General features: G+C 42.5%; 1 protein-coding gene across 4 annotated transcripts in view; it reads right to left on the bottom strand.

Annotated features, from left to right (window-relative positions):
* Kctd4 (potassium channel tetramerization domain containing 4) overlaps positions 1-23,779 on the bottom strand; it is a 131,674-nt gene that overhangs the window by 88,050 nt on the left and 19,845 nt on the right. For 2 of the 4 annotated variants that reach the window (XR_009227771.1, XR_009227770.1), the window contains 3 exons: positions 17,383-17,455; positions 17,140-17,277; positions 16,027-16,617 (listed from right to left, as the gene is read on the bottom strand). The exons of 1 other annotated variant lie outside the window; for it this stretch is intronic. The gene's annotated coding sequence lies outside the window, so the exon portion shown is untranslated. Of the gene's footprint in view, positions 1-16,026; positions 16,618-17,139; positions 17,278-17,382; positions 17,456-23,779 lie in introns of those variants that run through there. One more of the 4 variants, XR_006853862.2, reaches the window with a different exon arrangement.

Below are 23,779 nucleotides of genomic sequence, written 5' to 3'. Positions count from 1 at the left end.
GATTTCAATTGCATGTTGCTACAGTAACTTACAAAATGGTGTAAATTTAAAAAGAAGACAGATTTTGCTCTGTTTTATCATGAGCAAGCTCTGAAGGATTTCAACAGTTCTTAATGGTCTGTGAACAGATTTTTCTTGAAGCTTATTTTCTTTATTGGTACGTATCAGTGAAATAATAGTAAACACTTATCAGGCCCTCTGTGCCTAGTAGTGTGTTAATTGCTCCAAAATATTATATTGTTTAATCCTTCAAGATTATGCTGAGGCATAGGTAATGTCCATTTTATGGAACCATTTCCTGCCTAATATCTCTAGAATGTTGGTCCCCCTTTGTAGAAATCCTACCCATGGGGCAAAATCAGAGTGTGTTTTTCCAAATTCTCTCCCCATCACCTCATTTCACCTCCAAATCAAAAAAAATGGAGCTGATCCAAGAGAGTTTCGAAGAAGGATCTTAACCTTTGGTATCCCTAATTGAATTCAGACACCAAGTCTCATACCCACAGGATGAAGACTACCCTTAAATTCAGGATCCTTTTGCTAAAGTTTAAATCTCTGTTCCACTTCAAGTGGAGGGTGGGATGAGAATGGACCCAGTATGACAGCCCTCTGAGTGGAGGTTGCTGGTGGAGAGTGCTCAGAGGGGTACTGGACTGAGCTGCCAGATGCTCAGGTGGCACCTGCTCACTCCACTTTGTTTCACAGGATGCTGCCGTGTTTTCTCTAGCATTCCTACAGGAGTCTGGGAAATAGTGAGATTTGAATTTGACTTTTGAATTCTGCTTTCTTTCTAACACAAGTCTAGAGCAGGTTCCTGAAGCCTAATGAAAGCATTTGGATAAGGTGTTTTTTAAAAAAGGGATCGGAGGTCACTTTCTTCACACACACACACACACACACCCTTGCTTTGAGTCAGGGTCTAACTAACTGCTCAGGCTGGCTGTAAACTTGCAATCCTCCTGCTTCAGCCTCTCAAGAGGGACAGAGGTCATTTTAACCATACTCATAGTTTTTCCTCCTCCCTTTCCTTTGAGTATGTGTCATCATCCATAATGTTTGTTATAAAAACAAATCAGGGCTTTTATCTGATTGTTAGAACCCATATAAACTAACAGGACTATTCAGATGCTTTAGGTTCCAATTTAAACTGGATTCTTTTATGTCATTTAATCTTAAGTTTTAGGGCTTTTAAGAATTATTTTCTTATGGGCTGGGGTTGTGGCTCAGTGGTAGCATGCTCATCTAGCATGCATGAGCCACTGAGTTCAATCCTCAGCACCACATAAAAATAAAGGCATTGTGTTGTGTCCATCTACATCTAAAAAATAAATATTTTTTAAAAAATAAAGAATTATGTTCTTAAAGTGTACCATGTCTTAAAATGTTGAAATGTGTATTTAAATTGTCTTAAGAGAATTAATTTTTTATTGTGCTGTGGATGTATAAATTCAGCAAGAGTATGTTACTAAGCTAAAAATCATAATCTGGGGTGGTCATGAAACACAATGGCTGTTTACTAATTTGACAGGTATTAGTAAATGTGAACATGTCCCATGCGCACACAAATGAGTTTACAGGGCTGGTCCTCTTGACATTTAAGCCTTGCTTCTGATTACCATTCCATTGTCTCTTCTTCAACAAAGCCTATTTTAAGCTACTTTGCCAACTCATTAATTCTTACCACAATGGTTTAGCATGGGCTCTCTTATCCTTGTTTTTTAGATATAAATCCTGCAACACCTAGAGGTTGAAGAACTTGTCCAGGGTTATACTGTAGCCAGGGACAGAGACTGATTCATATTCCCAAACTGCACTCTGGACTCAGACTCCTGGCCACCATTGGTGTGTTGGGTAGTGAGCACACACTGCAGAGAGCCCAGAGCAGTAATTCACCTTCCCAGACCCTCTCCTCACTCATAGGGAGCAGTCTCAAGAGTTATGTTTCTTCAACAAAGAGTTGCTTCTGGATGATGCCTCAGTTGTTCCACCTTAAAGGTTCAGTTTCCAGTTCCTACTCAGTTTGTGGAGTTTCCTGCTTGTAGAATGATGTTCTTTTTTTGTTGTAGACTCCACATGAGGAGATATTTCTCAAGAATGATTACCAGTGGCCAATGTATTTTATTTACTTATATCCTAGACCACCAGTGATTCTTCAGTGCCAGGCTCATGAGAAAGTTTCTGGTGTGGTTAGTCACAGTTGGTGGTCCTTGCCTTGGCTCAGAGAGCACCAATGAAGTCCCTCAGCTTGAGACCCCAAAGTAGCAGGAATATAGAGATGAACAAATAAGATAGGTCTTTGCCTTCAGGGATTTATGATATTGAATAAGACTTGGAAACAGATACATGGCAACATAGATTATTAAATACGTGGAAGAATGTTTTAAGAGCTAACTGGATTCAAAGCCCATGACTTAGAGAAAGTTGCTTACTCTCTGTGCTTCAGTTTCATTATTGTAAAATATGGCTAATTGGGTGTTTGGAGGAACAGGAAAGCTTCTTAGAGGATTTAATGTCTGGGTTGGGTTTTGAAAGAGTCTAGAAATTCATTAAGAATCAGCAAGCAGGAAATACAGGGGGAAAAGTTTAAGGGCATCAGAATAACCTTCCTACATGAGATGGGTGAAGTGAGAGCCCACACATACTTTTAGTTTACTGGCAGATACAGGAGAATAGTAAAAAATTGTGGACAGACAAGTTGAGCCCTGACTCAATATGATGCAAGAATTTAAGGGTCAAGCCAAGTGGAGCTGAGACAGGAGGATTGTAAATTCAAAGTCAGCCTCAGCAACTTAGCAAGATGCTGTCTTAAAAAAAAAAAAAAAAAAAAAAAAACTGAACAAAAAAGAACTTGGGGTAGCAAATCTCACCTGTGCCCAAGTGGAATGGGTAAAGAGCTCTTTACCTAAACAGTCCTGCACTTCTTAAGCTGTGCACACAGATGCCTGCTGATGCCAGCAGCTTGGTTATGCCCTTATTTGCAGCAGGCTTTTTCACCTTGACTCATCCCTGCCTGATTCATTCCTGAATACATTTCTTCACTGTGGTTCAATTAGAGCTGAAGTCGAGATCTACCTGAGAGAATTATGTGTTAGAGGTTTGAAGTGTCAGTCACTTGCCCTCCACCAGAGCAAGCTCTGATTAATGAAGATAACTTGGGGAGCACAAGCAAAATGGGGTTGAGTAATAAACATTTTTATTGGAGGCCCAGTCACTCCTAGTTCTGCTGGAAAGCCTAGCTAGGAGCTAAGGCCAGAGTTGAGAGAGGCCCTTATCTTTTTCTAGAGATGACTAGAAAAAGTCACTGACTAGTCACCTGTAGGTAGTTGGTCTGACCTAACACTTGTAGTGAAAAGCTGGACAGCTGAACTTCCCAGCAATGGCACATCCTAGGGTGCTCATCCCTGGGGGAGTGAACATGGGAGTTCAAAGACAGTATACACAGAATGGGAGGAGACAGAGCTGTTTTAACACTGTTAAGGAATCATTAATTTGATGTAAATAGAAGATGGGCTTTGTACAAGGCACAAATGATTGAGTGGTAGCAGGCCACCAAATGAGTTCTTACTCAAGACCCATCTTTAAATCAACCTGCTGCCACCTAGATTTCCCTTTAGACCACAAATGACCCCACATCCACCCCTAAGACACAGCTGAGATTTTAGTGAGCATTCACTCGGCCATATGTTCAGAGAACACCTGTCCAGTGTGGACCTCCAAAGAAGACACTAGGGCATGTCTCTGCTGATGAGGCCTTCAGAAATAAATGATGATCTCTCACCAATGATGCCAAAAGGGAGACTTAAAATTTAAATACAAAGAACATAGTTGTAAAACACATTAAAAGATTTGTATCCCAACTATATAAAGATCTTTTAAAACACAGTAACAAAACATACAATCCAGTTTTAAAATGGGCAATAAATGTAAACATCTTTTATAAAGAAGAGATGGATGGTGAGTAGTTTATAAAAAGCTGTTTGACTTTATTGGTCATTAGAGAAATGCAAATTAAAATCAAACAACATAATGCTACATGCCTGACAGAATATTTAAAACAAGAATATATAAAATATATATATGTGTGTGTGTGTGTGTGTATATATATATGTATATATGTATATAAAATTTAACTGGAGGTTTAACCCAGGGATGCGGGATGCTTTACTACTGAGCTACATTCCCAGCCCTTTTTACTTTGAGCCAAGATCTTGCTAAGGGCCTCACTAAAGTTGCTGAGACTGGCCTCAAAACAATTACAGGCATGTGCCACTGCACCCAATCAAAATGGGTAAAACCTTAGAAACCTGATAGAATCAAGTGCTGAGGAGTATGTAGAGCAACTAGAACTCTCATACATTGTTTATGGACATGCAAAATGATGCAAGTTCTGTAGAAAACAGTTTGGCATTTTCTTATAAAATTAGACAACACCAAACAACCCAGCAGTCCCATTTTCAGGAATTTACCCAGGAGAAAAGAAGGTGTTTCGGTGCATAAAAACCTATTCATAAATGTTTATAACAACTTTAATCCTAATCAGAAACTGGAAACCGCCCAGATGTGCTCCATCTGTGGCTAGATAAAACCAATTGTGGTGAAGTCATACAGCAGAATTCTACTCAGCAATGAAAGCGAGGGCTTTAGTTATATGACTTGGACCAGTCCCCAGTGCATTCTGCCAACTGAAAGAAGCTAGACTCACATGGTTACATACTGTATGTTCCCACTTATATGACATTCTAGAGAAAGCAAACTACAGGGATAAAAATACATCAGTATTTACCTGGTGTTGGGGTATGTGTAAAAAGACAGGCAAGAGAAACTTGGAGGTGATGAAAATCCTGATTGTGGTGATGATTATATGATGCAAGTTAAGACAATCTACACATTTTATTGTTTTTGTCTTTATTTTTTGGTTTTTGGTTTTGGTATTGGAGGGTTGAACCTTATTGTTTTTATTTTTTGAGATAGGTTTCATTGAGTTGCCAAAGCTGGCCTCAAACTTGGGATCCTCCTGCCTCAGCCTCCTGAATCTAATCTATGCAATTTAAAAGTGAATTTTACTTCATAGTAAATATATCAAAGCCAGTCACAGTGGCATTCATCTGTAATCCCAGTTTCTTGGGAGGTTGAGGCAGGATGATCCCAAATCTGTCTCAAAAATAAAGAAATCAAAAAGGGCTGGGGATGTAACTCTGCAGTAGACCACTTGCCTAGCATGCACAAATTTCTGAGTTTGATCCCCAGTACCACAAAAAAATAAAGGGGAGAAAAAACTGGAAGCAAGTGTCCATTAACATGGAAAGGCTAAATAACTCTGGCCTGTGGTCTGTTATGTAATGTCTACAACATTTAAAAAGAATTAACTAGGGCTGGGGATACAGCTCAGTTGGAGGAATGCTTTCATCACATGCATAAGGCCCTGGGTTCACTCCCCAGCACCACACACACACACACACACACACACACACACACAGAATAAGTTACTTCAGTGTGTACTAATATGGAAATCATTCCATATGGTTAAATATAAAAAGCAAGTTTCAAAACAATATTAATAGTGAAGACCTTTTTATAATAGTAAAAACAAAACATCTATTTCTACATGAGCATCTATGCATACAAACACACAGAAAGAAGTCAAGAAATATACCAGGCTTACTTGTGAAGAAGAGACTGGAGTAGGAGGCAAGACAAGGGGAATTTCTCTTTATTTGTGAAATACATACCTATGTGTGTGTATAAATAAAAAATTCCTGACCAAGGAGAATATGCCTTTAATGAAGTAAATGAACTTCTTAAGGCTCCTCCAAAAACTACATCCAGCCCCATTTTCTACCCCACCAGGCTTTTAGGATTAGAACATATCTGAAATCCTGCCATCAAGGAAGGATGGTTCCTTAGAAGACTAAATGTGGATGAGGGAGATGGACATGGTCCATCTGACATTTAGTGATGGCCTCCTGACCTCCACATAACCCAGGAGTCTATAAATGGCTCCTGTCAAGAAAAGTTGAGAGAAGCCTGTAGGTTCTTCTTACAGTGTTGCTGCTCTGAACTGGCCTGCTCTGTGGCCTTGAAAACTCCCTCTAGGGTTACTGTTGGTAAATTCCATCTCACAAAGGGAAGAAAGTTCTGTTTCATACAGCAGAGGCCACAAAAAGCCATCAATGGAGTGAGGCATTATATGCCCAGAGTAAATTTGGGATATGAGTGTCCCTGAGGGAGGAGGAAACTCATCTCTCCTTTAATGTTTTGCCAAACATTTGAGAAAGTGATCTTGAGTAAATACTGAGCTGCTGCAGGAGGGAAAGAAGAGATCTGTGGGGTTTAAAGCAGAGAAAACCCAAGGCAAGTTTCTGATCCTGTCACAACGGAACTGTGAAAGGCTAAAACTTGAGCTCAGGCTGATACAGCTTTTGCTAAATTGCTAGCCCACGACATCCTGTGAGCAAGGAACCTTCTTCCCACGGGAGCCAGGGATCTGAGAGGAGGAGGAGGGCGGGTGCCAGCCTTGCCGTAAACTCCAGCAGAAGACTTCGTCACAGGAAGGCGGGATTGCTGCACGCACATTGAAGGAAGGACCAGGCGGCAAGAGGATTTTCCTGTTCAAGTGCAGCGTTTGGAGGGAGTGAGTCATTCCTCACCAAGCTTTCTATCCTTTTTGAAAATAAAACTCTTCATCACCTTCAGATGGCAACTGGCAAGTGGAGCCTTAGCAGCGTCAGCCAGCCAGCTCTGAGATCACATTGACAACCACCCACACCCAGGTTCACACGAAAGCCCCACAAGCCTTCGCCTGTGAGCTTATTAGTCAATTGAATCAATCTCGCAGGTGGGTTTCTCCTGTTGCATATGTTGGTGTTGCAAAAGCATAGCAAGCAATCAGCTGCTGAAGAACAGAGAAGAAAACCAGTATCTTTTTGTTTGCTTTTTGTGTCAGGGTCTTTCTATGTTGCCCATGCTGAACCCTGAGCTGGAACAATCCCAGCTCAGTCTCCTGAGTAGCTATGACTATAGGCATGTGCCAATCATTGGGTTTCTCCCCTGTTCCCTTGCTGGGAATGGAACCCAGGGCCTTGCACATGCAAAGCATGCACTCTACCAATGAGCCACATCCCCAGCCAATGGGATTATATCAAATGAGTTCTTTAAAAAGAGAACTTCTTAGCTGGGCTCAATTGGTTGAGTTCCTCCTGAAAAATTTTTTTTGTGTGTGTGTGTGTGTGTGTTTTTTTCAGGGCTAAAGTATCACATACACTAGAAAAGAAGCCAAGACATTAGCATTTCACATTCTCAATATATGTGCTGAGAGCACTTGCGCTGGTTGTTTTTAGATATTAATTGTCACCAGTAACAGGATGAAGAAGTTTCCTGGTTTAGGAGAAGTGATTGGAGAGAAGCTAGAAAACAGAAAAGGGTGTCTTGTACTGGGTAGGAGGTTTGCACAGATAATCTTTGACATCCCTCAGAGTTTTAAGATTCTAAACCATGGGCCTGGCTGGAAAAAGAGCTTGCTGTATTGTCTTCTCACAGAGCAGGGGCCATCTGTGACACACAGGCTCAATTTTACACATCAACATTCCTCTGTGATCAAGAGGCAGGCACCAGATAGACACATGTGTTCTAGGAAATGGTTGTTCCCTGCATGGCATCACTGCCCCCTTCTGCAGGCCCACATGCTGCTGTGCCCTTTTGTATGCCCCCCGAAATTCTTGTCTCTTATCACCTAGTGGTCTCTGCTGTTGGCCTGCCTCCGTGCAGCCGCTCCATCCTGCACTCTGCAGATTGACTTCCTTGACTCCACGTAGCCTGTGTTTCCCCGTAACTCAGTGTGTATTTTGATTTGTCTTGACAGGGTGCCAACTCTGTCCTCAATTTCACATGACTTCCGTTCAACTCATTCACAGCTGAGTACTGGTTCTCATTCAGGGTCCCATCTCCAGATCTTCTACAACAGTGTGCTGCCCATCTGGGTTCAGGTGTTCACCCCAATTTGATTATTGGGGAAATAGGAAGGTACAGAGACAGAAACCCCATCTAGCAGTGGTAGGAAGGGTTCCCATGGAAGGAGTTGTGTCTAGCTGAGACTCCAGGTGAGTCAGCTGCTCGGGAGTGCACACCTGGAAATGGGACACTCCTACGGTCATTGTTCCATTGCATTCTGCTCTGGTAAGAGTCTATGACTAGTTCTGCAACTAAGGAGACAGTAAGAGCACTGGGGAAAGGACTCACTGTGGATCCCAAGTAATGAAATTATGGGGAGGAGGCCCTTCCAGTTCTAGAAGTCCTGATTCCTATGGAAACATAAAAGAACAGCAAAAGCAACCAGTAGAAGAGTAGCTCATATATGAATTCCACCCTATAAAGGAGTTATCTGTTGGATGTATATAACAAAAAAGCCTAAATTTCAGTGAGAAACCACAGTAATGCACCATTGATACACACTATTAGCAGCAATTTCAATTATTTGACCCACATTTCTGACAAGGCTGAGGTACTGCTTGCATTCACACATGGCTGGTGTCCACTGACATAGCATTTTCAGGATCTCAAAAAATTGACCAACTGTTTCTACCCCTGTTTCTACAGACCAGAGGCAGAGGCACTGTGTTCACACCACACCACCTGCTGGTTGAGCTGGGGCACAGGTGCTCTCACCAGAATTCTCTGACCCACCCAGACATCAAAGTCATGGGAGTATGGATGGGGTGAAGTGCACACTGCCAGGCACTGAGAGTAACTGGGACACATCTTTTGGGATGGGTCCCCAGCTCTCTTTTCTATAAAGCTCCACAGATATTTCTGATGATCCGTCAGGACTAAAAACAGTAGAACTTTTTATTTTCAACTGGAAACATAAAAAAGCTGTTTTGTTGGTTGTGTTTTCCTGGCCACGACCAGCTTGTAGGAAAGTACAAGGCTTTCCTGAGAAAGCACAGTGGCACCCCACCTAGTCCACATCACACCACACCCCACCCTGAGAATTCCAGAATGAACCCACACCGACAGCGTGAACCTGGATGCCTTAACGGGCTTCCCTGTTGTCATCTGGAAACCGAAGATGAGAACAGGTGCTCCTGGGCTTGTGATGGGATCACGTCCAGATTAAACCCATCACCAGCTGAAAATACTGCTAAGTCAAAAAGACATGTAACCAAAGCCGAGCGTGGTGGCACCTGCCTGTAATCCCAGTGACTCAAGAGGCTGAGACAAGTGGATCGCGAGTTTAAAAACAGCCCCAGCAACTTAGCAAGACCCTAAGCAACTCAGTGAGAACCTGCCTCTAAATAAAATATGAAAAAGGTCTGGGGATGTGGCTCAGTGGTAAAATACTCCTGGGTTCAATCCCCAGCACACACACAAAAAAAATCATGTAATCCACCTAATCTACTTAACTTCATAGCACAGCTTAACACCGCAGAGTGTCGACCCTCTGCCCTCATGAGTGTGTGGCTGACTGCCACCGCCCAGCACCATACTGCATATCACTAGCCCAGGGAAAGATTCCAACTCAAAATTCAACGGATGGTTTCTGCTAAGTGTGCACTGTTTTCACACCATCGTAAAGTATAACTAATCTCTAGGCCCAGCCAACATAATTCAGGACCATCCTTTACCCATTCCCAATGGTGCCTGGGGAGGTATGTGAGAAGAGTGTTAAGTGGTTTCACTCTGTGCTGCCACACAGATGTTCAGTAAATGTTTATTGTGGAGTCTACTTTCAGAGCTTCTGTCAAGGGAATCTGCAGCTCACACTTGTCATTTCTAGCCACTTCACAGGAGATGGTCAAAAAGCCATTAACAGGGGTAAAAAGCCAAGGACCATGGAAATCTGATAACGTTTTGTGGCGATTGTCTTTCTCAAACAGACCAAATAGTAAATCCTGCTTAGGATTTACAAAGGTAAATATTGACTGGCTACGATGGTGGGTCCTTGTAACTGGTTCATAGCCCTGTGAGTTCAGGGCCTCCAAGGCTAGGTTTCCTCTGTCCCCTCATTTAAGGCCACCAGAGCCACCAACCCAATTCTGTCAGCCCCTGCCCAACCAGCCCTGGTACCCCCACCTCTTGTGTTTTCTTGATTATGTTCCTCTGTGGTTTGAATTCCAACAGGAAACATGGAGAGGAGAAAGTATGTGTCGCCCCAGTGTATGTGACAGTCCTTCAAAACACTGGTTCAGTCAGTTGGGATTACAGTCCCATGGTCCCTTCTTCCATAGTATCTACTTGAGTTTCCTTGCCTTTCAAGGTCTGACTTCTGCATCTGAGGAGATAGTAGGAGTATTGGGAGTGAGCGGAGCACATGCCCCTACATGGTCACTCCTAGGAAGGTGAGTACTTCCAGAAATGACAATTAGATCCTCTGCACTTTGGGGTTCATGTCAGAAAAAAAAATTTATATATATATATATATATATATATATATATATATATATATATATATATATATATATATATATATGTTTGATGCTCAGAGTTCTCCTTCCCAGGTATGTGCCTTAGCATGACACTGAACTGGTGAGTCCCTCACCTCATAGGACCACAAGGACTCTAGGCACATTTTGTTGTGGTCCAACAGTTGGTGTCTGTCCTAATCCACTCAGCTACTATAACAAAGTGCCATAGCCTGGGTGGCTTATAAACAACAAGTTTCTTAAAGTCCACAATCTAGGTGCCACCATGGTTGGTCATGATGAGGTTCTTCTAAACTTGTGAACTGCATATTTCTCTTTGTGCCCTCAGATTGGGGAAAAGGGCAAGAGAGCAATCTTGGGGTCCTTTCATAAGACTCCACCCTCATAACCTTATCTTCCAAAGCCCCATCTCCTTATGTCACCTTGGGGATAAGGATTGCAACATGAATTTGGGGGCAATACAAACTGTGACTTTGTGTCAGTGGGTTTCTCATACAGGAACTTATTCTGTTTTTCTTTTTTTTTATGGTGAATAAACCTTATTTTGAAAACAACTATTTGCTGCCTTCCATCCTCAGCTGAAATGCGTGCACATCTCTGTTATTTTTCAAAGTAGAGGCTACACCTACACAGAATCTACTTTTGGGCTTGAAAGAAGGTGGTTAATGCCACAGCTCACGAAGACTGACTTGCCAATTTAACTTAAATTGGGTTGAATAGCAATTCTAGCACTGGAGCTAAAATCATCTAGACTGACCTTGAGCTTGGATGGTGAAGAATGGCATCATACAGGTGAGAAGGAACAGCAGGAATAGCCAGGGGCTGTCTTTCTAAGCATCATTTTCAGATATCTGACAAAAGGATTTTTAGAAGCTTCATTGGTCAGACTTAAAGGAGCTTCATCTAGTTTTTTTGGCACCTGCCACTTTTCCCTCCCTTGGCTCCAGGATTCTTGATAATGGGTGAAGAAAGAGCTCTTTCTAGACTTGGGAGGGAGGGTGGGAAGCTGGATGCACTAAACCAAGAATGAGTGATTACCATAAGGCTTCTGACTATGTCAAGGGAAGCCTGGGGGTCTCACAAACTTACTGTTTGAATCTGCCCTCAATATCCAGAATTTGAAAGATATCAGACTGGAGGCTGGGGTTCTGGCTAGGTTGTGGCTCAGTGGTAGAGCGCTTGTCTCGCATGCATGAGGCACTGGGTTCAATCCTCAGCACCACATAAATAAATAAAATAAGGTATTGTGCCCATCTACAACTGAAAAAAAAAAAAGAAATCAGACTGAGCGTGGCGCACACCTGTAATCCTAGAGGCTCAGAAGGGTGAGACAGGAGGATCACAAGTTCAAAGCCAGCCTCAGCAATTTAATGAGGCCCTAAGCAACTTAGTGAGATTCTGTCTCTAAATAAAATACAAAATAGGGCTAGGGATGTGGCTCAGTGGTCAAGTGTCCCTGAGTTCAATACTTGGTAACCGTCCCCGTCCCCACAAAAAAAAAGAAATCAGACTGGAAATAGTCAATTTAGTGATTACTGCAAACATTATTGCAGGTATTGTGATGCCTCCTGTTTCATTCCTCTTGATAAGGATTGCTTTGGCTATTCTGGGTCTCTTATTTTTTCCAAATGAATTCCTAATTGCACTACTTCAGTTTATCATGTATAAGCAATGTGAACCATATTAATTTTCAGAAAAAAAATTGAGATCACCTAAAACCCTTAAGAAGAATGGAGTTATAGTGCAAGGGTAGAGGCTCTGGGCGGAAACAGCTGCTCGGATTTTAGCTGTACAGGGGCAGCCTCTATTTCTCTGAGCTTTCTTGTTTTATAAAGGGTACAATTATGTTGCCTACCCTAGGAAAACATTGTAAGGGTTAAACAATAGGCTGTAAAGTAATATACAAATGTTCAAGGTAATTTATTGCTATTAGTGTGGGTCCTTTGAATTGTAAGTGACAAACTGTCTTAAGTGAAATATAGAATAAATTTGCCCCAGGGTTCCTTATTATATTAAGGATAAATAGTTCAAAGATGTAGTTTATAGGTGTGCTAATCAGCTTTGTCACTGTGACCAAAATACCCAACAAGATCAAATTATAGGAGAAAACGTTTATTGAGGGCTCACAATTTCAGAGGTTCAGTCCATGGTCAGCCAACTCCATCATGGTGGAAAGACTACAGTGGAGGGAAGCTGCTCATCTCAGGGCAGCCAGGAAGCAGACAAGGCAAGGAGAGGGGCTATAGGGAAGATTCACCCTTCCAGGGCAGGTTCCCGTGGCCCACCTCCTCCAGCCCCACCCCACCTGCCTACAGTTACCATCCAGTTAGTCCATTCTAACTAGGATGGACTGATTAGATTATAGCTCTTGTATTCCACCTCCTCACATTCCTGAATGAACACAGGAGCTTTGGGGGAACAGTAAGTTACTGATATCTGTGCTTTCTGAAACAACCCATCCTAAGCCTGATTTGATGCAAGTACTGAGCTTAGAGAACCTACAGGCCTGGCAGTTAGCATGTCTGTCCCCTCCAGTCTTGACATCCCTCACGCTTTGAGAGCCCTACTATGGGGAGGCATCCAGCACCTCATTAGGGGGTTCTTCTTCCTGCTCAGGGGGATATAAGCCACCTAAGAAATTAAAGTCTAGAATAATTAGTAAAGTTAAATTTTGTGCATGGTGAGAAGTATCAAAGTCTAAAAATACCTCTAGAGAGGTATTAAAGTCTACAATAATTAGTGAAGTTAAATTTTGTGCATGGTGAGAGGTAGGGGTTTGTTTTCATTTTGCTGCATATGGATTTCCAGTTCTCCCAGCACCATTAGTTGAAGATGCTATCTTTTCTCCAATGTATGTTTTTGGTGTCTTTGTCTAGTATGAGATAATTGTATTTATGTGGGCTTCTCTATATATCTTCTATTCTGTACCATTAGTCTACATGTCTATTCTGGTGCCAATACCATACTGTTTTGCTACTATAGCTTTGTAGTTACTTTAAGGTCTGGTATTGTGATGCCTCCTGTTTCATTCTTCTTGATAAGGATTGCTTTGGCTATTCTGGGTCTCTTATTTTTTCCAAATGAATTTCATGATTGCTTTTCTATTTCTGTAAGAAATGACAATGGGATTTTAATTGGAATTGCATTGAATCTGTATAGGAATTGAATCAGAGACCCTGTGCCTAATAGAGGAAAAAGTAGGCCCAAATCTTCATGACATCAGATTAGGCCCCAACTTCCTTAACAAGACTCCTAAAGTACAAGAAATAAAATCAAGAATTAATAAATGTGATGGACTCAACCAAAAAGTTTCTTTTCAGCAAAAGAATCAATGAGATGAAGAGAGAGCCTACATTTTGGGAGCAAATTTTTGCCACACGCACATCAGATAGAGAACTAATCTCCAGGATATATAAAGAACTAAAAAAAACTTAACACCAAAACAAACAACCCAATCAATAAATGGGCTAAGGAGCTGAACAGACACTTTTCAGAAGAAGATATGCATTCAATCAACATGTATATGAAAAATGTTCAACATCAAACCTACTCTAAGATTTCATCTCACACCAGTCAGAATGGCAGTTATCAAGAATACAGACAACAGGGCTGAAGTTGTGGCACAGTGGTAGAGCACTTGCCTAGCATGTGAGGCACTGGGTTCGATTCTCAGTACCACATAAAAATAAATAAAGGTCCACCAACAACTAATAAAATATTTTAAAATAAAAGAATACAGAAACAATAAATGTTTGTGAGGATGTGGGGGGAAAGGCACACTCATTTATTGCTGGTGGGACTGTAAATTGGTGCAACCATTCTGGAAAGCAGTATGGAGATTCCTTAAAAAATGTAGAATAGAACCACCATTTGACTCAACTATCCCACTCCTCAGCCTATACCCAAAGGATTTAAAATCAGCATACTATAGTAATGCAGCCACATCAATGTTTATAGCTGCTCAATTCACAATAGCTACCCTGTGGAACCAACCTAGATGCCCTTCAATAGATGAATGAATAAAGAAACTGTGGTATATATACACAATGGAATATTACTCAGCAATAAAAGAGAATAAAATTATGGCATTTGCAAGGAAATGGATGGAGTTAGAGAATATCATGCTAAGTGAAGTAAGCCAATTCCAAAAAATCAAAGGCTGAATGTTCTCTCTGATGAGTGGTTGCTGATCCATAATGGGGTGGACGTGGGAAAAATGGAGGAACTTCAATGGGGCAAAGGGGAGGGAGCATGGGGGTAGGAAAAATGGTGGAATAAGATAGACATCATTACCCTAGGTATGACTGCACATATGGTTCGACGCTACATTGTGTACAACCATAGAAATGTAAAGTTGTGCTGCATTTGTGTACAATGAATCAAAATGCATTCTGCTGTCACATATACCTAATTAAATAAAATTTTTAAAGTAAAATTCTCCATGAAAATTTTTAAAAAATTTAAAAAAGAATAATTAGTGAAGAACAAAAGACAAAGTTGGAAAGAGTTTCAAAAGATGGAGCCTGTCCACACAGGAGCTGGAGCTAGACAATTAGAAAATGGCTCCTGTGGTTATTTAAGGGGTACATCAAAGGCAGGGATAAGGTTTCAGGGGTGGAGTCTTGCTTTGTGATGTCTTGCAGTCAGCAGGTTGATTGGCATCTTGGTAGGCCACACCCATCTCAGAAGGACTGTGTGCTACAGCAGGTCACCCCATCTCTGGTGCTGTGTGGGACCTGGGGCAGAGCTTGAATAGGGCTCACAATGTGTCTGGGCAGTCAGCCAGAGGAAATGTCCACTGGAAGTTCCCAGACACCAGATTCTCCTATTCACTAGGCTGCGATGCCAATGTAGTCCACTTGCCTAACATGAATGAATGATAGCCCACGATTGGCTCTCAACACAGTGGGGTCACTCTGCTAGCAAACATATTTGCAGGAAGGGGACTTGGGAGTATTCTTCTTAATAACATTCTAAATTTCTTTAAGAAATGGCACCAGAGCCAACAATACCAACATAACTATAAGTCCCAGCTACTTGGGAAATTGATGTAGGAGGATCATTTGAACCTGGGAGTTTGAGGCTGCCTGGGACATATAATAAGACCTCCATCTCAGAAGGAAAAAAAAGAAAAAGAAAAGAAAAAGAGAAAAAATAAGTGGAACTAAAGTGACAAAGTTAGAGGGGGAGATGTAAGAATTATGAAATAGGGCACTGCTAAGACACACAGGCCCTTGGGGATAAATCGGGTTCTGATAACCTATTGGAAGATCAGAAGAACTGAACTGGCACGTTCTCCAGGGCCAGGAACACAGAGGGAAAGACTTTTCTGCCACATGAGAAGGCCATAGATATGTGTCACTCTCTATTAAGCTGTGAACAACTCCTACCAAGTTAGAATTTGGAATTAGCATTCGCTCCCTTTATTTAGTACAATGCTCGACCCACCAAGAGATGTTTGATAAACATTTGCCAAATGAATGCACTGAAAAATAACCAAGTTGAGAGCTAAGATGGAAATGGACCAGAAGGGCAGAACAATGACGTTCTGAAGGAAGGAATGGCTGAGTTCATCATGCACATGTGGGAGGAGAAGAAAGATCCAAAATGAAGTCGTGATTTTATTTGTTTCTATCTGGTGGGTGGATACAGGGAAGCATTGACCATTTTCATTCAGGCAAAAGTAGCCTAACTGCACTCGGGGAACTAAAGTTAAAGATGTGGCCCTAGGGGCTGGAGGTCTGGAGTTAGCAGTGAGTGGTGGAGGTGTCGGTTCTGGGAACTGGAAAAGGAGCCAGAGGAGAGCGGTGGAAGGTGTTAGGTTGAGGACTTCCACTAGCAGGAAACAGAAGCCGAGAACTCAATGGCTGCTGTTGTGGGTAATGATGATGTTGTCTTTAATTAGACATACAGCAGCCTGGGCCCTGAGGAAACAGAGTGGAAACCTCCTGCACTCCCCTCTGGAAGGTCTCCTGGGATCTCTCTCTCTCTCTCTCTCTCTCTCTCTCTCTCTCTCTCTCTCTCTCTCTCTCTCTCACACACACACACACACACACACACACACACTTGCTTCATTCCAACCTGCAAAGCTTGGCACAGGAGTGATGGTCACACCCTCTTCAGCCCCAGAGCACTGCAGATGGGTTTCTGGGAAGAGCAAACCTTTTCCTCCCTCAGCTCAGCTTGAAGAACTGACCCGCTGTGTTTCCGAGGAGAGAGAGTTTAGGAGTCTCGGGCAGATTAAAACGTTTAGATGCAGTTGAGTTCTTAGCCCTTGTAGAATGCTTATTATTCTCTTTGTTGGAGGAAACTGAGGCCCTCTGGGGGGAGATGAGCCCTTCCAGCTGCCCGCCCTTCAGTGTCTGAGTTAAGAATTAGTCAACACACAGAGCAGGGCTGGGCAGCACACTGGGACAGGCCAGAGCTCTGCAGACTGTGGGCAGAAGGCCAGGCAGGGCGCACTGGCCCTGATCTTGCTTCAGGCCAGGTCCAGGGCCTACACAAAATCCCTCCCTCTCTCCTTTCTACTCCCTTCCCAGCCCTGTATCTATGTCTAGCTTCTCAGAGATTTCTCCTTCCGTGTCTGTCCTGAACTTCTACTTTTCCCCTGCCCCAATTGCCCGCTCCTCTTCCCAGCTTCTCCCCCCAGCGTCATGGTGGCCCCTGTGTTCAGCTGCACAAAGGAACTCCCTTCCCAGGCCCTCCCCCCATGGGAACTTACTAGGATTTCTTCATCCTACTAATGATGTCTGGCCAATCATGCTGTCACCTGTAGTATCAGCTCCGAGGCAGGCTGAGGAGGGGGAATCACTTGAGCTAGGAGGTCAGTGCCAGACTGGGCAGCAACATAGTAACATATCTTAAGGGGGAAAAAAAAGGATGTATTTCTGTCTTAGTTCATTGTACTTCTATACAAAATACTCGAAACTGGATAGTTTACAAATAATAGGAATTTATTTCTCACCCTTTTGGAGGCCAAAAGTCCAAGATGCCAGTGGGTCAGAGCCTGGCTGCTTTCCTTTCCTTAACGATGCATCCTGTTGCAGAAGGTCAAGAAGGGTCTAAACCAGTTCCCTTCAGCACTCTGCCCTCATGGCAGTCACTTCCCAGAAGGCCACACCTCCTAATACCACCACAACAGGGTTATGTTTCAACATGAATTTTGGAGGGTTGGAATGCCCATTGTAGGAAACTCCAACAGTATAGACAGGTGTAATAAAGGCAGAACAAAAGTCACCAGAAGTAAGTCTCTTTGGAGACCTCTGGTCTCTGAGTTTCATTCTGGGCTCTGCATCTTGCTGTACCTGTGTAACCTCAAAGCTGTTACCTCCCCTCCCTATACCTGAGCTTCCTGTCTACATATTAGTGACAATTGCATCTAGTAGCGTTGTCTGAGGATGGATGCCTCAAATAGGACAGAACAAATGACAGGCATGGGTCTCAATGAAGAGGTAGCTGTGATTATGGTTAGATGTTCAGTGCTTGGAGCTGCTTTCATTACTATCGCCCATTGCTGTCTCTCTACCAGCACCAGGAAGTTCTCTCCCTACAGGGTGCCTTCCAGCAACCAGGTTGCTGCCCACTTGTTGCAAAAGACTTCAGTGCAGCTGCTGCTCATGATGCCTCAGGATTTGTTTGAACAAGCTCCCAGTCAAAGCTAAACATGTGGGATTTGTATCCCAGAGTGCTGGTGGCTTCCCTGAGGACAGTTTGGTCCTGGGGATCCTCTACCCTGCTCATCCTCCCTAACCACTGTACTTCACTGCCAGTCCCTCAGCCACCCTTTCTGGTTCACCCACCCGCCTCCCTGGCCTTTTCCCTGGCCCCTAGGCTTTCAGTCTTCCCTCACGACTTCCCTGAATCCCTTCCTGCTTCACTTCTCAAAGAAGCAGATGCCAAAAGTGAGAGACCAGATAGATTTCTCACTAGCAGTTTATTTTGCTAACTAGCACTTTCAATTATAAAAGTACATTTTGCAGTGTGTATTATGCATATGTTTAATACAAACACTCATAATATATATGCTCTTTCGCAAGTTGCCTTTTTTATTTACTATATGGTAGACATCTTTCTGTAGCAGTTCATGTAGCTCAGCCTCATTCTTTTTAACAGCCATTGAATGGTGTATGAATAAATAAATCACATATTATAATCTATTTAAATATTCCCCTACAAACATGCATTCAAGGTGTTTCCAGACTTAGATTTTGTTTTATTCTGCTTTGCTCTATAAACAGTGCTGCAGTGAACATCTTTGTCCATAGATCCCTGGGCTCTTGTGTGACTTTCAACCCTTTTAGAAGGCACTGTCCTTAAACAAGGGACCAGTGTCTCTATGAGCATCAGGCAGTCGCAACATGGTGTGCTCAGACCTGAGTACTATCCTGGTTCTACCTCAGGACCTAGAGTTAACAGTTTGCAGATCTGCTGCAAAAAAACACATGAGGAGTTGTCCTTCTATAAACCCTGCGGATTACTAGCCCTCCAGCCCTGTTTGCCCCACTTTCATGTCTAGTATTCATACAGTGAACTTTCTCTGCCTTTAAAGAAATTTTACTGGGGCTGGAGCTGTAGTTCAGTGGTATACAGCCTGCTTCACACATGTGAGGGACTGGGTTTGATCCTTAGCTCCACATAAAAATAAATTTAAAAATAAAGATATTGTGTCCATCTACAACTTAAAAAAAAGAAATTTTACTGATAGCTCAATAGTTCTCCTACCTATTCAAGGTAAGACTTTTACTTTTTAAATAAATTTTTTTCCTTTCTCAGGGTTTAATGTCTTCTTGTTCCTGGCTACCAGTTCAGACTTTTTCCTCTTTCAGAATTTTGCTCTAGACCCAACTTGTACATGAAGTTATTTCAGCCCACTCAACTATGAATATTTCACTCTCTTAAAGAAAATTAAACCTAGATATAGATACAAATATTGGCATCAGAGCATCATGTGTGGGGCTCAAAGATCAAGTAGCATTGACTCTACTGTTCCTGCCTCCCCTTCCCAGACTCTTTATCCAAACTCTGACTTTGTTCTATGGCCTTTTGTTTTCCTGGAGTTTAAAATGCTCTTTCTTTTCTTCCCCTCTACCTATTTATTATTCCATCAAGTTTTATCAATTCTCTGTAATGCTAATAACTCCATAGAGGCCCCTTTCCCAGTTGGAATCCTCAGTCATATTTCTCCAAATTGCATTATACATCTCTTCCTAGGAGTTATTTTTATCACTCTCTTAATTCTCCTTTTTCATTTTTTCCTTATTTTTGAGGCTTACATCCTTAAGTAACTTCCTAAGAAAGGACATTTGGGAAGTAAGTATTCTAAGTCTTAAATGTCTAAAGAGGTCTTTATTCTCCCTCATGCTTCATTGCTCAGAAACACTAAGACAATAGGAAAGACAGTAGAATAAATAGGACATAATTCTCCTATGTTCATATATAATACACAACCAGTGAAACTCCACATCATGTACAACCACAAGAACGGGAAGTTATACTCCATGTATGATATGTCAAAATCCATTCTACTGTCATGTATAACTAAAAAGAACAAAGAAAAAAATTTAAAAGAAAAAGAAAAGAAACAGTGAGCCATTTTGACTTAGCATCTTTTGTTGCTGGAGAAATCTGCATCTTTCCCGTGGAGGTGAACTATTGAGAAGCAGTGTGTGTAACCGTTTAGAGTGCAGGCTACAGAACTTAGCTTGCCTGTTTGCTGGCCTTGTGATCTTAGTTTTCCTTGTCTGTGAAATAGGAATCTTAGTAACACTGCCTACTCGTCAGGCTACTGTAGGGATTAAATGATTTAATAGAGGAATGGTTCTTAGAGGAATTCATGGAATTGATATTAATGTTTTTCTTTTTTTGACTTTTCTATTTTTCCTTATCTGTAATACATTCGGATATTTCACTAAATGTAAAATATCTAATATGTCCTAATATGAGTCTTTTAACATTTACTGGGCTTAACACACAACACCACATTTAGTTTGAAAACCTACTTCATTTCAGGGAAATTTTTTTATATTTCTTTAGTAATTTCCTCTTCTCCATATTCATTCATCTCCTCCCACTCCCCTCTCTCTGCTGGGGATTGAACCCAGGGCCTCCACATATCAGGCAAGCACTCTGCACTGAGCTACATCTCCAACTCTCCTTTGCCTTTTTAAAAATTTTGTTCTGAGCTTTCATTTTTATCTTTCAATCCTTTCCATTAAGAAATTTTCTCATTAAAATGTTTTCATTTCCAAGAGCTCTTGTTCTTTTCTGATGCTCTATCTTTGTGGACTTCTCTGAAAATACTAATGAGAGGCTGTTTTACCCTTCTGTCCCCTCCCCCAGGGGGGGTGAACAAGAGGAGAAGAGGGCTGAGGGCCTTTTTATACAATAGCATCAAACTACACCTGAAAACAAGGTCAAGAATTCAGCATACAACATGAGCACTAGCCCAGCCATCTTCCCGTTCCTAACAGTGTTCTTGAGTGATCAATGCTGCTTCTCCACCATGTGTTCCTGCGACAGAACCTCCTCGCAGTGAAACCATTCTGGTCTGAATTCCACTATCTTTTGAACTGCGACTGGCCCTGGAGTTCTGTAGGAGACAAACTTGGGCTCCCTCTGGTGGCATTCTAACGAACTACATCACTCAAACCGCCAGCACTCTTTTAAATAGGCTAGCCATATATGAGTTAATTGAATGAAGTCCCTTTTGTATACAAACAGGATACATGCAAGAGCTTCCCAAAAGTGTGATTTTCAAAAAGAAAAATTACTAAAAAAATTTTTAATCAATTTCATATGTTTTCTTCATTTCTTACATTTATTTATATCTTAGTAAAGTGCAACTAATGGGTTCTGGTTGTTGGCTGTACCAATTTTAATAAAATAATATGGTCTCATTACCCAGTTTAATATTCATGGGAAACCTTTGAGAAACGGTTTATCAAAGTTTGCTAAATTTTGCTGGAGAGCAGGAATACCAATGATTGACTTGTCTCTTCTGTTTTCATATTTGCTGGCTTCAGAAGTCCCGGGGACATGATTTCAGGTAGTATCTTCCCTCATACTTAGTGTCCCCACTGTTTGATCATTTTCCCTGCCTTTTTCTTTTCTTTGGAGCAGAAAAGAGCAGAGTAGTCACAAGATCCTAAAGAGTGATTGCCGATGTATATAAGAAGGACTTGGTAATAACAAAGGCAGTTAGGCAGATGTGCTTTGCAAAGTACTTAACTCTCTACTGAAAGAATCAATTCATGATAAGCCATGAGAATGGCGTTAGCCATCTTAGAATGCCTACACAACAAATAACAGATTGAACTTAAGAGTCCCCAAAGCTCTATTTCCATTCCCAAGGGAATGTTTGGTATCTTCCTGCAAAGACAAATTTGGAAGCCTGACGACATCCCCTGCCGCTTAGCCATCAAGCATTTCAGTAATGAGATGCAGCAGCATCTATTTACTTTGTACCCACCTGCCTTTTATTGTGAGTTTTCACCTTAACGGTTTTTATTAACACTCTGACTTAGGTTGCTAAGCAACGAGCTGGGTCTGGGCTCCTCCCCAGACTACACTAGCGTCTGCCTGGTTGTCCCTGTTGTCCAGGAAACTCGACTGTTCCAAGAAGATGCCCCTCACGGTGGACGGTTGTTTTCTCTTGGCCTTTTTCTTTCTTTCCTTGAACCGCTGCCAATACAGACATACTGTCACTTCGATCCATCTCAGAGCCACGCTTAGCAGCAGGCGCCTGCTCCAGGCGACATCTCCCATCTGCGAACTCGCGGGGAGAGACGGGAGGCAGGGACGCTCTGCAAACCACAAATCGTATTTTGGAAGTTTGTTTGTATTTTCTCCGACTAAAGCGAACAGCTGTTTGGCTTATAAAATAGCTGCAATTGCAATGGCCCACACTCTGTCATCAGGAAATGCCACTTCTTGTCACTTCTTGTCATAGTTTCCGGAAAAGAGGATGGTGGAGGAGGAGGAGGAGGAGGAGGAGGAGGAGGAGGAGGAGGAGGAGGAGGAGGGGGAGGGGGAGGAGGGGGAGGAGGGGGAGGAGATGGATAATGCCGATGAGTTGCTTTTTTTTTAATTTGGACACGTTCCAGTACACTCTGCTAGGAAAGGCAATGGAGGAGAGGCCAGAAAGGCCGGGTTGCGCCACGTGCCGGGAAAGCTACCAAGCGCGCAGCGGCCCCAGGACCCGCAGGGGGCGGAGAAGGGCGGGGCACGAGCGTCCCTGTCTCCGGATGCTCGGTCTTTGGGTCGTGCAACCAGAGCCCAGCCCCGCGGAGGTGTCGCGGGTGCTAGGTCCCGCTTGGAGGAGGCGACCCTGCACCAAGGACTGGAGGAGATTCTAAGGCTCTTCTGAGAGGCGAGGAGCATCAGATAAAAATCTGCCCTCCATCCCTAGGTCTGTGGGTGAGCCTCTCAACAATGGTTTTTGAATTTCCTCTGGAGTGATCCACAGGGGGATCCAAGTCCCAAGTCACTTCCAAAAGTCTGTGTGTGTTCATTGAGTGTTTTCCAGAAGATTTAACACTACATCAAAAAAGCAGACGGACAAACACCGTTAAAGCATCACCAGAATGCGGTTCTTTCCAGACAAACGTCTTGAATTGTGTCTGTCCTAGTGGCAAGCAACCGTGGGCCAGGCAAATGGCCCTTGGGGCCTTTTATCATTCAAAAGTTGAGGAGTAGAACATCTGCTCTGCAGAACTGTGGGTTTGTGGATTTGAGACCTTTTTCCTGGCACGTCCCTTTTTCAGAGAAAGAAAGTTTTGCCTAATGACATTTTTTTGTTAGACTTTAAGCTCAAATTCTCCTCTTTTTGTTTGTTTGGTTGGTTTGGTTTGGTTTGGTACTGGGCATTGAACCCAGAGGTGCTTTACCATGCACCACATCCCCAGCCCTTTTTAAATTTCCTATTTTGTGACAGGGTCTCACCAAGTTGCTTAGGGCCTCTAAGTTGCTCAGGCTGGCCAGGAACTTGTGATCCTCCTGCCTTAGCCTCCAGAGTTGTTGGGATTACAGGTGTGCACTCTGGCACCTGGACTCTTCTAACTTTTTGCTTTGTTCTTTTTTCAGCAAATATTTATGAAGTGTCCACAATGAACTAAATGTGCCCACCAATGTATCTTAAGCACTAAAATTAAAGCAAAGTCCTTTGTCTCTGCTTTCAGGAAACTTGCATTCTCATGGGTGCAAGGAGAGGGCTTACAAGAAGGAGTGTGTAACATATCAGGAGAGGACATGTCTGGAAGAGTAAGGGAAGACATGTCTGTCTTTGGGAAGTTTGGTTGATTAGCAAAGGCCTTTCTGATGAGAAGAGACCTTAAAAGCAAAGAGTGGGGGGCTGGAGGTGTAGC

This window comes from Marmota monax, unplaced genomic scaffold (genome assembly GCF_021218885.2).
Source record: "Marmota monax isolate L192 unplaced genomic scaffold, Marmota_monax_Labrador192_F-V1.1 WCK01_AAM20220418_F8-fsc00011, whole genome shotgun sequence".
NCBI classification, from domain to species: domain Eukaryota; kingdom Metazoa; phylum Chordata; class Mammalia; order Rodentia; family Sciuridae; genus Marmota; species Marmota monax.
This window is presented reverse-complemented; position numbering and strand designations above follow the sequence as displayed.